Source organism: Vitis riparia, chromosome 14 (assembly GCF_004353265.1).
Source record: "Vitis riparia cultivar Riparia Gloire de Montpellier isolate 1030 chromosome 14, EGFV_Vit.rip_1.0, whole genome shotgun sequence".
Taxonomy (NCBI): Eukaryota; Viridiplantae; Streptophyta; class Magnoliopsida; order Vitales; family Vitaceae; genus Vitis; species Vitis riparia.
In genome coordinates, this window is record NC_048444.1 from 16,550,664 (window position 1) to 16,567,094 (window position 16,431).

The 16,431-nt window shown below is 32.6% G+C and overlaps 1 pseudogene; it reads left to right on the plus strand.

The window, feature by feature from the left end:
* The first annotated feature begins 5,320 nt into the window (after positions 1 to 5,320).
* LOC117930498 lies at positions 5,321 to 15,295 on the plus strand (annotated as a pseudogene).
* The last annotated feature ends 1,136 nt before the right edge of the window (positions 15,296 to 16,431 follow it).

The window sequence follows — 16,431 nt, forward strand, 5'->3', positions numbered from 1 at the left end:
CTTCAATCCCAGTACCGAAGGACTTGAATTCAGGAGTGGATTTCGAAAGGTTGTTTACTTCCTGCAAATCACCTTGTGTAAGAACTAGTGGAAAGAAAGGAATTTGAAACAAAATAAGACAGTATTAATAGACTGTTGAATGAAAATGCTTGAATGGGAATCATCTTAGCGATTGGTCATAGCCGTATGAGTAAAAGCCTCCTGGAGGAGAGAGACAATCTTTCATGAGAGAGGGACAAGCAAGTGATGGATTAGGAAAGAAATAGGTAGGTCGTCTAAGTGATTAGGAAAGAAATAGCTATCTATCATTTCTAAGCTATCAGAGTCCAATCAAAGTGAGCAAGAGATACAGGAATCATCACTGACAGATGTAACAAACATTTATCATAAGATAATAATTTTTCAAAGCAAAATAAAGTATAGCTTAATTTTTTTAATCAAATTTTAAAAATCACTACATTTTCAATATAAATCTTTACAAAATGGATGCAAACAAATACTAATTTTTCACTTTTATTATTTTTTACTTGTTTTTAATATTTTTTTAATATATTTTTAAAATAGAGTTTTATTTTTAATCATTTTATATGCTTGTATAATTATTTTTTTAAAACAACTGTCGAAAAACAAATGAAAACAATAGAAAACAACTAAAATATGTTATCTAAAAACATTTTATTTTTTATTCTTAAGAAGATAAAATAGAAAATAATTTTTAATTATCAAATGTGTTTTTTTGTTTTTTTTTTTTTGTTTTAATAACAGAAAGTTGTTTTCAAAAACAATTATCAAATAGATGTTATATTTAACATCTGTTTTTGAAAATATTGTCAAAATAATAATGTATTTGAGAGTGATTTAAGGAAGTGTTTCTAATTTTTTCAATAATAGAAAGAGAAAATTATTCAAATATTAGAAAGGTTATAAACACTTTCTAAAATCACCTTCACATTCAAATCATATGTGTTAGCTCAAGGGTTCTCCTAATCAGGTTTTGATGATAACAAACCATGGTTAAGTTACTAATTGGTTTGAATTGTAAAGAATCTCAGATATTAATTTGGAAATTCATCAAAGGACCTAATGGATGCAAGATCAAGACATTTAGAAGACCCTTAATCATAGGAAACAAATGTAAGATGAATGCATAGGTACACTTAGGTTTTATATATCATTTCATGCATATTTGAAAAACTTAGTTTATTCTTTAAAGTTATTGTTTCATTAAAACCCGTGTTTTATCAAATGTACCTTAGGCAAATCGTTTCCAAATTGGAATATTAATTTACCTAAATACATTGCCTAAGTGTTAGAAGAGAAAAGAACAGAAAAAGATAGGTTTTCGGGCCCAAAATGGTGAACCGGTCGAGGCGCTGGCCAATCGGCTAGGATACTGGTCGACCGGTTCCCTTTGCTCGGTCGAGGTCCGGTCGAGGAGTGCAAAAACACTCTCTCTCTTCCAGTAGCCTTCCCTTCCTGGTCGAGGTAATTCCCTTCCCGTTCGACCTCCAATTGAAGCAACGGTAACCTATCAAAGCATTAAATGCTCTAACGGCTAGTGAACCAGTCGACCTGAGGCTGATTTTGATTTTCTTGGCTTTTGAGGTTAGAAACTTATAAATAGAGAGCTCCACTTCATTTATGAGTAAGAGAACACCTACATTTATTTGTCTACCCACTTGTTCTTGCCTTAAAAACTCTCATTTTGTTTCTTGGTGCATTAAATCTTCACTTGCATATCCTTTAGTGCACCTTTGTGATTCATCCTAGCATTGATTTGTATTTGAGCTATTATTGAGCTAGGTTGAGAAAAGTTCATTCTTGTAAATTGAGTGTTAAAGCCTTCAAGCGAGTTGAATCTTGAAGAGATTGTGTAAAAGCCCACTAGAGCCGGAATCCAAGTGTAAAGGAGATTAGAAGTTTGGTTGAAGCTTCAAGTTAGTGGAACCCTCACTCGGTTAGGAGTTTGAGGAGAGTGGACGTAGGCAAGAAAGTGTCGAACCACTATAAAATCTGAGTTTGATTTCTCTAACTCTATCTCTATTGATTTGTTTTTATTGTGCTTAAATTTGTTGTGTTTAAAAGAATTTAAAAAAAAAAACCAATTCATCCCCCCTCTCCCCCCTCCCCCGTCTTAGCTGTTTTTCTCATTTAAGATTAGCCTTTATTTTCTCAATATGTTTGATAGTGATTATCATAAAAGTACTTTTAATCTATAGTGTTTTTGTCCGTAACACTTTTTTGAGAATAGTGAAAGTGATTATGGTAGTATTTTTTATAATACATCACATAACATAAAAATGTTTTTAATATTAATAAATTATTAAAAAAAACATAAAAATTCATTATAAAAGGGATAAATTATGATAAACCAATATTTTTTCAAAAAAAATACATAAACATAGAAAAATAAAAAATGATAATTTTGATTACTACAATAAAATTTTGAAAATTACTTACAAAAAGTACAACAAACATTTATCTAAGATAATAAATTTTCAAAGCAAAATAAAGTATAAATTACGTCTTACCTTAATTTATGTAACAAACTTCACTTACAAAAAGCAAAACAAAAAACAATTTTATTTTATTTTATTTTTAACTGAATCATCCTTCCAATGAGAAATAAAGCTTTGAGCAAGTATACAACCAGACTCAAAATAGTAATGCTATGTTTGGTTCTCGGAAAATTTAGGGAAAATGCAAATGAAAGAAAATAGAGAGGAAAAATAAAAGGAAAGAAAAAGTGAAGGAAAATAAAATATAGAGTTAAAGATGATAAATTATTTTTATTTGCTACTTCAAACTCATTTTATTTATTTTAACTCATCAATATAAAGATTAAATAATTTTAAAATGCATAAGTTTCTAACTAATTTTAATTATATTTAATTTTCTTTGAAATATTTTATGGGACAACCAAACATGAAAAAAAATCATTTTCTTTAGCATTTTTTTCTTTCCTTTGTACTTTCTAGAACCAAACATAACCTAAAGATTTCTTGTCCTTGACCAAGCTAGAATAAAAAAAATAGAAAAAGGAAAGTAGGCGGAAAATAAGGGAAACTTATGTTTTGAGAGGTTATTCCCAAAATAATAGAGATTTTAAACTCCAATTTTTCCAATTTCAAGAAACATATGTTAATGTGAAAAATTATTAGATCTTTATGTACTTTGTGCTGAATGGGTTTTTTATACCCAATATGCCCTTCCCTATCCTCCAGGCCAGTTTCCACATCTGAAAAGGCAAGAAAAGAAAAGGAAAAAAAAAAAAACTATCTCCTACCTGACACCCTAGTAGAACAGAAAAGCAAACAAAACAAAAACTGTCTATTTGCTTCATCTTCCACGGACACTGAACCTTGAAACTAAACCCTAATCTTCCTTTATGATAGTATTTTTTTTATAATACATCACATAACATAAAAACATTTTTAATATTAAAAAATTATTAAAAAAACATAAAAATTCATTATAAAAAGGATAAATTATGATAAACCAATATTTTTAAAAAAAAAAAATACATAGACATTTTATGATAAAATGATATATAAATATTTATATTATTAGAAAAATAAAAAATAATAATTTTGATTACTATAAGAAAACTGTGAAACCAAGGTTTGGTTAATCTTGATTTTGATGATAACAAAATAAGGTTTAGAACTAATGATTATATTTCAAGTGTGATTAGGCAAAATGATTTCCAAAGTGGCAATCACAAAGACAAATCAAGTCAATGAGAAATCATGAAGAAGAAAACCACCTCAAAGAGAAGAGTTTTTCAAGATCCAAGCTTCATAAGATCTCTTTGTAAGGTTGTTGGTGCACTAGGACTTTCATGCATTTCATTCTTTATTTATGCACCAAAATCATCCAAGAGTAATATTGTTTTAAATATTTTAAGAATTGAATGATTTCATGTTTTCAACTAAAACCTTGTGTTAAATATCTTTCAAACTTGTTTTAAAAGGTTTTAAGTTGAAAAAGATTGGGTCATCTGCCAAGCATTTAATGCTAACGGCTAGTCAATCGGTCAACCCCTAGCTCGACCGGTCGAACCCCCAAATGGCTAGTTTGGTTTTTCTTTTCTATAAAAAGGCTTCAAACTTCATTGTTTAAAAAGTTTAACCTTCCCAAATCTTTCTTGATTATATTTGAGCCTTGGAAGAGTATTTTTTAATGCACCATTATTTCAAAACTTGCATATCTTTAGTGCACCATTCAATCCTAGTTTTTGTTGTATCATTTGAGCTTAAAGTTCTTGTGCTAGGATTTTTGTGATATCTTTTATTTGTAAATCCTTGAGAAGAAGTTGTTCAAGAATGGGATATCTCTTGAGAAGTGTAAAAGGTTCTTGGAGCCAAAAGTCCAAGAGGGTGAATTAGAACCATAATCCAATTGTATTGCTTGAAGGCTTGGTTTGGAAGCCTTGGATTAGTGGAACCTCAAGCTTGGGATTGAAGCTAGAGGAGAGTGGATGTAGGCCGGGTTGCGTCGAACCACTATAAACTCTTGTGTTTGCATTCTCTCTTCCCTGCTCTTTAATTTATATGCAATTGTCTTTATATTGCTTATCATATACTTGCATATAATTCTCTTAAATTCACTTGTTTAAATTTGCAAAAAGAGACCATCACCCTATTCAAACCCCCCCTCTAGGGTGATTACCATAGGTTGGATTAGTCTCATATTTCTAACAATTGGTATCAGAGCAAGGCTTCTTATTTAAGACTTAACCGTATAAGAAGTAATGGCTAATCCATCAAGCTCATCCCACATTGAAAGTTTTTCAACCACCCGTCCTCCACTTTTTATGGAAACTGATTATCCTTATTGGAAAACCAAAATGACTTGGTTTCTCCAATCTATTAATCTTGATTTATGGGATGTCATTGAAGATGGTCCCCACATTCCTTCAAAATTAGAAAATGGAGTGATGGTTCCAAAACCTAAGCATGAATGGGATGAACTTGATAGAAAGAAAGTTTAATTAAATGCCAAAGCCTTTTTTATCTTACATTGTGCTATTGATAGAAATAAATTTAATCATATTTGGCATTGTAAGTCGGCTAAAGAAATTTGGAGACTATTAGAAAACACTTATGAGGGAAACAACCAAGTTAAAGAGTCTAGAATCAATATCTTTGTGCATGATTATAAATTATTTTCTATAAAGGATTTTGAATCTATTGTTGAGATGTTTTCTAGGTTCATTGTGATTGTGAATGAACTTGAAGCCTTGGGAAAGGCCTACACTGAAGTAGAGAAAGTCATGAAGATATTAAGGTCTCTACCAAAGAAATGGGAAACAAAAGTGATGGCTTTTCAAGAAGCAAAGGATCTCACCAAGCTCTCACTTGAAGAACTCATTGGGTCACTCATGACTTATGAGACAGAGTTGTACAATCATCAAAGAGTTGAAGAAAATGAGAAAAGTATAGCCTTTATGGCTTCAATAAATGATGATGAAGAGGAAGAGAGTGAAAATGAAAGTAATGAAGACTCCATGGAAGAAGAATGCACAAATGAGGATGCCAACATGTGCTTTATGGCTTTGGAAGAACATCAAGATGAGGTAAACTCCAACTCTAACCATTTTGAATTTCAAAATGTACTTCAAAAATTATATTTTGATCTTGAAAAACTTGATTTTAAAAATTATTATCTTCAAAATGAGCTCAATGAGCAAAATGAAAATTTTGAAAACATTGAGATGGCAAAAATCTCTTTTGAAAAGGAAAATGAGGAGTTAAAAATCCTCAAATGGCCAAAAGATTTTTGATATGATTTTGGAAAATAAAAAAACACATTTTTTTTAAAAGAAGTTATCCCACAAGTCTTTCAAAAATCAAAATTTTCTTTTTGAGAATTATTTTGTAAAGGAAGCCTCTAGTTTTTTACCTTCAACTATTTGCAATCTTTGTGAAAAATGAGGTCACATTAGTAATATTTGTCCCTTTAGAAAATCTCCTCATGTTCTTCAAAACTCTAAACTATTTTGGATTCCAAAGAAAAGAAAGACTAACTCTCTAAGACCCAAAAGGATATGGGTACCAAAAGTTACTAAATTTGTTTTGTAGGGATCCATGCAAGGAGGATATGCTTACCTTGGAAGAAATGCATTGATAATATTGGTAATGGTATCCCTTCTAAAGCTTAATTTGCAAAATCATTTTTGCTAACACTTGGTATATTTTTGGTATATTAATAATATATCATTTGGTATCACTTTGATATTTGTTAAACCAAGGTTTGGATTAAAAAGAAGATTTTTTACACCTAGGTAAAACTAAATGATCATATGCTTGTATGCCCTAAAAGTGTTATTCAATGCATGTTATATATCTTTTTAAATGCATATGTTCTCCCATATATTTTTTCCAAATCATGTTTTAAATTGGGAATGCTCTAAGGATGAGCAATCTTTTATTTGGAAACTATTCTCAAATGAAAAATGGGGAGATTCATTTTCATGAGAAATCATATCATGCTTATATACTTTATTGAAACTTTTTGTTGATGACAAAAAGGGGGAGAAGTAATGGTAGGTTGCTAACTTGGGAAGAAATGTCAATATTGTTTTAGCAATCCTATTCATATTGATGCTATGTGCTTTATTGGTTTTATTTGTATGCATCATATTTAATAATAATGTCTTGCCAAATTGCTAAATTGCTCTTTATGCTATTTATGTCTGATTATATCATTTTGAGCATCCCTAATATACTCCTTGAAGTCTCTAAACTTGAAAATTTTCTAAATTCAAAGGAGCATATATTGAGAGGGAGCTTTTTAGCAACCTTGGTTTTGTCATCATCAAAAAGGGGGAGATTGTGAAACCAAGGTTTGGTTAATCTTGATTTTGATGATAACAAAACAAGGTTTAGAACTAATGATTATATTTCAAATGTGATTAGGCAAGATGATTTCCAAAGTGGCAATCACAAATACAAATCAAGCCAAGGAGAAATCATGAAAAAGAAGACCACCTCAAAGAGAAGAGTTTTTCAAGATCCAAGCTTCATAAGATCTCTTTGTAAGGTTGTTGGTGCACTAGGACTTTCATGCATTTCATTCTTTATTTATGTACCAAAATCATCCAAGAGTAATATTGTTTTAAATATCTTAAGAATTGAATGATTTCATGTTTTCAACTAAAACTTTGTGTTAAATATCTTTCAAACCTGTTTTAAAAGGTTTTAAGTTGAAAAAGATTGGGTGTTGAGCCAAAAAATGGCTCAGCCGGTTCAACCGGTTGAGGAACCGGTCGACCGGTTGTGCTCGTCTGGTCGAGTACCGATCGAGGGAAGCCAAAAGTTTCTCTCTCTCCTAGTGGCCTTCTCTTCCCGGTTGAGGTGATTCTTTTCCCGGTCGAGGTCCGATTGAGGCCAACGGTCACCTGCCAAGCCTTTAATGCTAACGGCTAGTCAATCGGTCAACCCCTAGCTCGACCGGTTGAACCCCTAAACGGCTAGTTTGGTTTTTCTCTTCTATAAAAAGGCTCCAAACTTCATTGTTTAAAAAGCTTAACCTTCCCAAATCTTTCTTGATTATATTTGAACCTTGGAAGAGTATTTTTTAGTGCACCATTATTTCAAAACTTGCATACTTTAGTGCACCATTTAATCCTAGTTTTTCTTGTATCATTTGAGCTTAAAGTTCTTGTGCTATGATTTTTGTGAGATCTTTTATTTGTAAATCCTTGAGAGGAAGTTGTTCAAGAATGAGATATCTCTTGAGAAGTGTAAAGGGTACTTGGAGCCAAAAATCCAAGAGGGTGAATTAGAACCGTAATCCAATTATATTGCTTGAAGGCTTGGTTTGGAAGCCTTGGATTAGTGGAACCTCAAGCTTGGGATTGAAGCTAGAGGAGAGTGGATGTAGGCCGGGTGCGCCGAACCGCTATAAACTCTTGTGTTTGCATTCTCTCTTCCCTACTCTTTAATTTATATGCAATTGTCTTTATATTGCTTATCATATACTTGCATATAATTGTCTCTTAAATTCACTTGTTTAAATTTGCGAAAAGAGACCATTATTCACCCCCCCTCTAGGGTGATTACCATAGGTTGGATTAGCCTCATATTTCTAACAAAAACTTTGAAAATTACTTACAAGAAGTACAACAAACATTTTTCATAAGCTAATAATTTTTCAAAGCAAAATAAAGTATATAATCACATCTTACCTTAATTTATCTAAGAAACTTCACTTACAAAAAGCAAACCAAAAAACAATTTTTTTTTACTGAATCGTCCTTCTAGCGAAAAATAAAGCTCTAAGCAAGTATACAACCAGGCTTGAAACAGTAAAGATTTCTTGTCCTTGACTAAGCCATAATAAAAAAATAGAAAAAGGATAGTAGGCGGAAAACAATTCAAAAGAGGAGGCTATAGGTTGTCAATGGGTGGGATCGAGATAGTTTGAATCTGACATGACAACTTTTTATACATACATGTGATTATAAAGTTTCACCTCTTTCATCCTAGTTTTCAACTCAAAATTTAAGTAGGCGGAAAACAATTCAAAATAGGAGGCGACAGGCTGTCAAAGGGTCTAATTTTTTTCTTTTGGATAATTGTGCATTATATCGCACTTGATAATTAATAAAAAGTACTCCAAATATCCATTAATGATTAAAAGGATTTGCGGTAGGAAAGGACAAAAATATCCTTGACTTAAACCCATTATTTTTATTTTTATTTTTATTTTTATACCATCATTCTTCACATGCCACTTTTATAAAATTCTCTTTTATTTAATTATTTTTTATTTTTCATTATTTTTTTAAACTCTTTTAAAAATAATTAAAAAATCAATATTATTTTATATATTTTTAATTTTAAATAAACAAAAATTATATTAATAATTCAAAAACTATTTTGGAAAATACTTTTGAAAAAAATATGAATTGAAATGAATAAAAATTATCTTTTACATTTTAGAAGTAAATAATTTAATGATTAAAATACTATTTAAAAATATATATTTACTACTTTTTTTCTTTTATACTAAAAAATATTTTAAAGTTTATTTTTTTTTACTATTATAAAATGAAAAGTTTAATTTTTTTTTTTAATCTTCTTTCTTTCTTATTTTAATAATTTTTTAAATATAGACATTTGGTAATAAGTTATATGAAATATTGCAAATTTGCTTATTAAGGCATTATTTTTAATGATTTGAATTAATTGAAAATTTATTAAAGTAAGAAAAAGAAAAAGAGAGAAAGAGGATGGATGGAGAGTTTTAATTTTAAATATCCAACTAAAATGTTTTCATATTTATAAATGGATTATTTATAATTTATTTTCTTTGATTCTTTATCTTAAATTTCATCTAAACTTGTTTTTTTCATACATTTTCATGTTTTATATTATATCCCTATTTAAGATTATTTTCATCTAATTTGTGCTCCATTATATTCTCTTTTTTATTTTAATGTGTTTCTAGACCTCTTTGCATAACAAAAGATTTTGCCATTTTTAATCTATAAAACCTTATACAAAAGATATCATTTATGAGGAAAAAAAGAAGAGAAAATTATGATATAATTACATGCACATATTTTAATATGATACATTTGCTTGACTTGATGACACTGTATTTTAATAATTTAAACCATGCCAAGTTTACATTTATTTTAGATTTAAAAGAGTATTATAATATTTTTCAAATTATTAAATTATAATACATTATTCAATTAAAAACTAAAAATTATTAGCATTAATTAAAAAATGGTCATGTTACAAAATAATATATTAAGACAATGTCTATGTATTATCTATAAAATAGAGAAAATATTCAAATAATTGTCTATAACCTGAAAGATATTTATATAAAAAATAACTTATATATATATATATATATATATTAGATAAAAAAGAATAATAATATTTTTTAAGGTGTTTAAAAAATATTTATTATATATTTTGTAAGTCTGAAAAAAAAAAATTATGAGGTATTTAAAAAATATTTATTAAAAAATATAGTAATAATCATTTTTAATTATTGATTTTCAATATTTAATTTACTAGGTGTGGTTTTTGGGAGAAAAATAATTAGTGGAAATATTGGCACGTCTGTGGTTAGGAAATAATTTACATGGTCCCACCATCAGAAAAAGATAAGGTGAATTAGGGTTTTTTATTTGCCGTTTACATATGACACTACATTTCTTTTCTCAAGAGCTAGAACAAAAGATTTACACAACTTTAATCTTATTTTGTTGGTCTTTGGGCACATTTCAAGTCTTAAGATTAATCTAAAGAAGAGCACCCTTTAGGTATCAACCAGAATCAAAGTTGTATCACAAGTTTGGCTACCTTGCTAGGGTGTGAAGCCACAAATTGGCATTTTCTGTGTTTGGGTCTCCCTTGGGGGGAGGGAAGGTTGGGAACCCTAGAGCCGCTTCATTTTGGGGCTTGGTTCTTGATAGGATTTCCTGAAGATTAGATGGATGGAAAAAAATTGTCTAGTCTCTAGGCGACATAATAACCTTGGTACAGTCGTGCATATCTCACATTCCCATTTAAGATCCCTTCCAAACTAGCATTTAAGATTGAAAAATTATAGAAAGATTTTCTTTGATTAGGAGTTGGTGTGGAAAGGAGAGACTATCTCATTAGTTGAGACCAAGTGTGTAATCTCAATAAGTAGGGGGAGTTAGTTTGGGGGAGATATCTTTGAAGAATAGAATTCTCTTAGGAGAGTGGTTGTGTTGGTTTCTGAGGGAGAATAATGTTTTATGACGTAAGATCATCTTTAGCCTTTATGGAAATACCTCCACTATTAGGAATGGTAACACTCTAATCAAGTTGATGCAGTACAGAAAATAAAATACAAGGAGACTATAATTGAAAGGACCTTAGGAATCACTCCTAGAAACCTTAGGCTTCACACCCAAGTATTCTTTGCATCACACAAAGAAAAAAAAAATTGGTTGCTAAAAATTCATTCATTCAATCATTCATTGATTCCTTCCAAAAGACTAATCAACTACCATATAAGACTTTTCTAGGGACTTATAACTCCTTGGAACTAGACACAGTAAATTCAACTTGAAAATGACAAACTTGAACTGATTACAAACCACATTAAAGACTATTGAAAAATCACAATAATAATGACTGAAAATGGTAACTTATAACCATTGACTAAACCTATAACTTAATTTTTGAAAGTACTTTCTAGGCTGAACTTATATTGACTTATATAAGATCCCAACTAAGCCCATTATCATCTAGAGAGTGCCAAATTAAAGCTTGGGCCTTGGAGCCCACTCCTTTGCACCTTTGATAAACTTTTAAAGGTGGCTGTCACTTGTCTCTATCACAAGTAGTTCTAGTAATGCCCTTGGAAAACCGTTTCATAAGTTTTCTCTTATTTTTCCGATTGTACTTATTTTTTTGTTATTGATGGTACAAAGTTTCATTTTTGGGAATACTTGTGGTGAAGGGACTAGCCACTTTGCCCTCGATTTCCTAACCTTTTCAGAACTATGGGAATTAGAGGTTTCATCCATTTTGGATGATTCTTCTTCCTGTTTGGATTGGAACCTCAATTTTCATTGCAACCTCATTGATCAAGAAATTAGCAAGCTTGACCTTCTCATGTCATTTCTTATCCTTGTATATTTATTGCTTTCAATCCCAGATGAGAGTTTGGTAATCAACTTCCTTAGACTTATTTTCTATGAAGTCTTTCTTTTAGGTCTTTCAAATTCTTCAATTTTGGACCCTCCTTTTCATGCCATCTTCATTTGGAAATCCAAAGTCCCTTCTAAGGTTAAGGCTTTTTCATGACTGGTGGCTAATAAGGAAGTAAGCACCAATGATTTGCTACAATGGGGAGGCTTTTCAAGGATTTCAACTTGGATCATTGTGTTATGTGCCTAAAGAGTAATAATCCTTTGGCTTTGCTGGGATAGATTAGGTTACTCCTAAGGGTGTGACAAGTACGTTACTTATATCTTCTAGAGGATTTGAGGATACTCCTGAAGTAACTTTGGCGTGTGGATTGCCTTACCTTGTTTATGAGTAACTTAGAGGGAGAGGAATGCCATAATTTTTGACAATAAATTGAGGACCTTAGAATCTGTTTGGGATTTGATACATTTTTACTATTCCTCCTGGGTTTCTTCCTCTATATCTTTTGAGGGTGCTTCTTGAGCATTCTATAGGTTAATTAGAACATGGTTTGCAAGCCAAAAAGGGTAGGCTGTAGGATACTTTCAGTGTATGCTTCACTGCTAGTGGCTTTGATTAAGTTAATCTTCAATGGGTGTGCTCTAGGCAACCCAAGCTAGTTGGGAATTGGAAATGTAATTAGGTATCACCATGGTACAGTGTTGAGATCCTTCTCAAAACAACTAGGAGAGGAATGTGGCAAGATCTTAGCTCTTTTGGAAGGTTGTTACACACTAGGGGATTGAATCTTTCCAATTTATTGGTGGAAGGAGATTCTGCCATGGTGATTTCATGAGTGACTAAGTCAAAAGTGGTCTTTGGAAGCACAATGTGTGGCTCCATCAAATCTTAGACCTAGTTAGCAGCTTGGATTCCTTCTCTTGGTCCCTTCGATTGATCAGCTAAACATGGTGTAAACCAGCTGGTTTCTTTTGTAAGGGATTTTTTTATCCCTTTAAATTGTACATTGTCGCTATTTTACGTGCTCTTGTTTCATCTTTGATTTACAGAACGTTCTGCTTCTGTTAGGTATTTCCTCTTCTTTTAATCATCTTTTATATTTTTGCAAGGATTTCCCATCATTTGTTTGTATGTGATATTCATATCAAGAATAGTTTGCTTCTAATAATAATAATAATTATAATAATAATAAACATATCTTGGAGTGGCCTGATGGCACCTAGCATATTTCCTCGTTATCTTGGAGTGCCCTACTAGCTTATTTCCTCATCCCATTGGGAAGACATAGCTTAGAGTGCTCCACTGCATATTTTCTTCTTTTCCAAATTGAAACACTTCTCTCCTTTGGTCTATCGAGATTGGATGGATTTTCAGCAACCTCACTGGAGATTTCACTAACATTTTCTTGTTGCCTTTTAAATGGGGTTAGGTTAGTAGAGAAAAGATTAGTTTTATATTGGTTACTTTTAGGTTTGTGAGATTGTGAGAGAGACTTTCCTGAGCTTCCTGTTGTATGGAGATCCCTGCAGACATGGAAATGACTCAAATTCAGGCTGTAGCAGAAATAGGATACACTATATCCTAAGCCCTAAACAGACATGGAAATGACTCAAGTTATATGTAAACTTGGCATGAAGTAGAATGTTATTAGAGAAAAGTAACTTTATTAACAAAAAAAAAAAAATGTTAAGAGATATTTTATTTTCAAATTTGACTTTTTCTTATATGGAAGAGATTTTATTTATTTATTTATTTATTTATTTCTTAATTTGTTGGAATCAGCAGACATCTGATTGTCCCAATTACTTGGATTGGTGGTTCTTTTGGAACATCAGTGTAATCCTGGTGGTCCATATGTGCAGAAGGGGACCTTTAACGAACTGGGTCTGGAGCTTTGTTGGAAATTGAAGCATGTCCATGAGTTTCTTCTTCTTGTTGGCAATTTGTTGGCTTTGTGGCTTCACCCACTCCTGATAGGGGTTTTGTAGTGATTTTTTATATGCCTTGGCAGTCCAGTAACCTTCTATAAGTGAACATGGAAAAATCTTTTTTGCTTGCCAAGTGTGTAATCGCTATTGCAGGATCATATTTTTCCAAATTGTTATTGCTTGTGACAAGTTAGAAAATTTGTTGTGATTTGTGATACTTAAGATTGGCAACTACATCAATTTTCTGCTTAACTAGCTAATGCTTCAGCTTGGAACTTCTACATATTTTGTGCTGGTCGCCTGATATAGCTTTGAAGTTTTTTGTTTTGAACTTCTCATTTCCCTATGTGGGTTCCAATGGATGCACATCTGCTCCTCCCAGTTGACAAGTGATGACAGCATTAAACCGACCTGTGAATACATGGTTCTTTCATCATATGATCTGACATTGGTGTTAATGGAAAAAGACAACTTTGGCAATGTATTTGACAAATTTTCTTTTTGACACCCAGGTGATATACATGGTAAATATTCGGATCTTTTAAGGCTTTTTTTTACTATGGTGGATTCCCTCCTCAAGCCAATTTCTTATTTTTGGGGGATGACGTAGATCGCGGCAAGCAAAGCCTAGAGACTATATGTCTTCTCCTTGCATATAAAATAAGATATCCTGAAAACTTCTTCCTCTTGAGACGAAACCATGAATGTGCATCTATAAACCGTATATACGGATTTTATGATGAGCGTAAGAGAATATTTAATGTCAGGTTGTGGAAGATCTTCACTGATTGTTTTAATTGTCTGCCAGTGGCAGCCCGGATTGATGATAAAATTCTCTGCATGCATGGGGGACTTTCCCCTGATTTGCATAATTTGGATCAGATTAGAAATTTACAACGCCCAACTGATGTACCAGACACAGGATTGCTCTGTGATCATCTCTGGTCAGATCCCAGTAAAGATATTCAAGGTTGGGGAATGAATGACAGGGGAGTTTCATATACATTCTGCCCTGACAAAGTGACAAGAGTTTCTTGAGAAGCATGATCTGGACCTTGTTTGTCGTGCTTATCAGGTATCAAACTTGATTTTCAGTAGTTGTTTATTTCATACCTATATTATAAGCAGTCGAGTTCATATCATCTACACTACTACTTGTAGGATTGTAGAGAATATACTGATTGGAGCCAAAACATGTCTGTCATTGGTATTCCCAATATTTAATAGTAAAGATTTCCTTTAAGAAGATTCATTTCTTCACTTACAAGTTATACCCATGTTCTTGGCATTGGCTTATTCTGCATAAGATTTGACTGTAATGGATGTGATCAGGAGCTTATTACTTATTACGCATTAGGACTTCAATTTTCATAGAGGTTTTTCTAAGATAAAATTAATTTGCAGGTTGTAGAGGATATGGTCATGAATTCTTTGCAAACCGGCAACTTGTAACCATATTTTCGGCGCCTAATGATTGTGGGGAGTTTGATAATGCTGGTGCCATGATGAGTGTGGACGACACTCTAATGTGCTCTTTCCAAATATTAAAAACTGTAGTTAAGAAGTTAAAGTTCAGCTTTGGAAGCACAACTACCACTAAGCCTGGAAATTCTCCAGAAGTCTTTGGGAGCACAACTACAACTAAGCCAGGAAACACTCCAACTGGAGTCAAGGTAAACACAACCTTTTGGTTAAAAGACATCAGCTGATTCTCATTGTGGGCAGGATAAGAAACTATTTGATAATTTTCTGATTCTTTAGCCTTGTTACCACTTTGACTGTTTGTGATTGTCATTGGCTTGCAGGATGTTAAGTAATAGGTATGTATGTTGTCTATGCTGTTAATAAATTTACTATTGTACTGCTGAATTGACATTTCCATTAGTAGAATCACATAAACAAACTTGAGATGTTTTAAGGTTTTGTGTGAATAGCACAAATGATTACCATTTCACCCTCTGCCCATTGCCCACCCTAAAACCGATTCTACAATTAACATCCTCCTACCTGCTTCTGATAGCCTGCCATACTCTCAATCCATACCTTTCCCTCACCTCTTTTAGGCACCATCCCCCTCTCTCTCTCTCTCCACACTTCGCTGTAATCTCCCTTTGGCTCTCCAAAAAGAGTTCCTCTTAGTAACAAATCATCAATACCAACCAAGAAGAGTCTTGTTAAGGTTGGATGGACTTCTAATACCCAAGCTTCCCTCCTTTGCCTAAGTTTCAGTTGCCGCAGCTTTTTCTGCAGAGATTTGGAGGCTAGTGGGTAGGTTGAAGGGATGGTCTTTAGGCATCCTTTTTTGGCTCGAGTTGGGCTGGTGGGCCAAGCAGTGTCAAGGCCTCCTTCTCCTACGGTCTAGGAGGTGGGAGGCCCTGAGTGCCTTAAGCCTTGCTCTTTGTCCATTGACCTGGATCGACCCCTTTCCTTGGGATGTTGTTCTTCGGCCCATTCCTTTTCGGTTGGAGGCAGAGCCCCTTTCTACCTTGTGTTGAGCTGTTCCTGTTGAGGGCTCACATGATCTTGTCATGGTCCAGCCCAAAGGTTCTTTTAAGAGGCTTTCTTCCGCTGGTAGGTGAAGGACACATGGTCCAGAAGCTTCCCTTAAACCTTTGCTTTTTGGCAGCAACACAGATCACTGATGAACAAGTGCCATGTGCTGATGTTGCTCTCTTCTGTGTGGCGGAAGGTTTCACAGGTAAGGCCTCGTCTTTTGTTTTGTTGTTGAGGGGGATTTCTCCTTTTTCTTCTTCTATTTTCAAAGATGAGGGTGTGCTAATGGATTTGGCTAAGAGCGTAATTCTATGGAAGAAACAAGACGAGGGGTTTTCTTTAGAAAGCAAGGGAGGTGG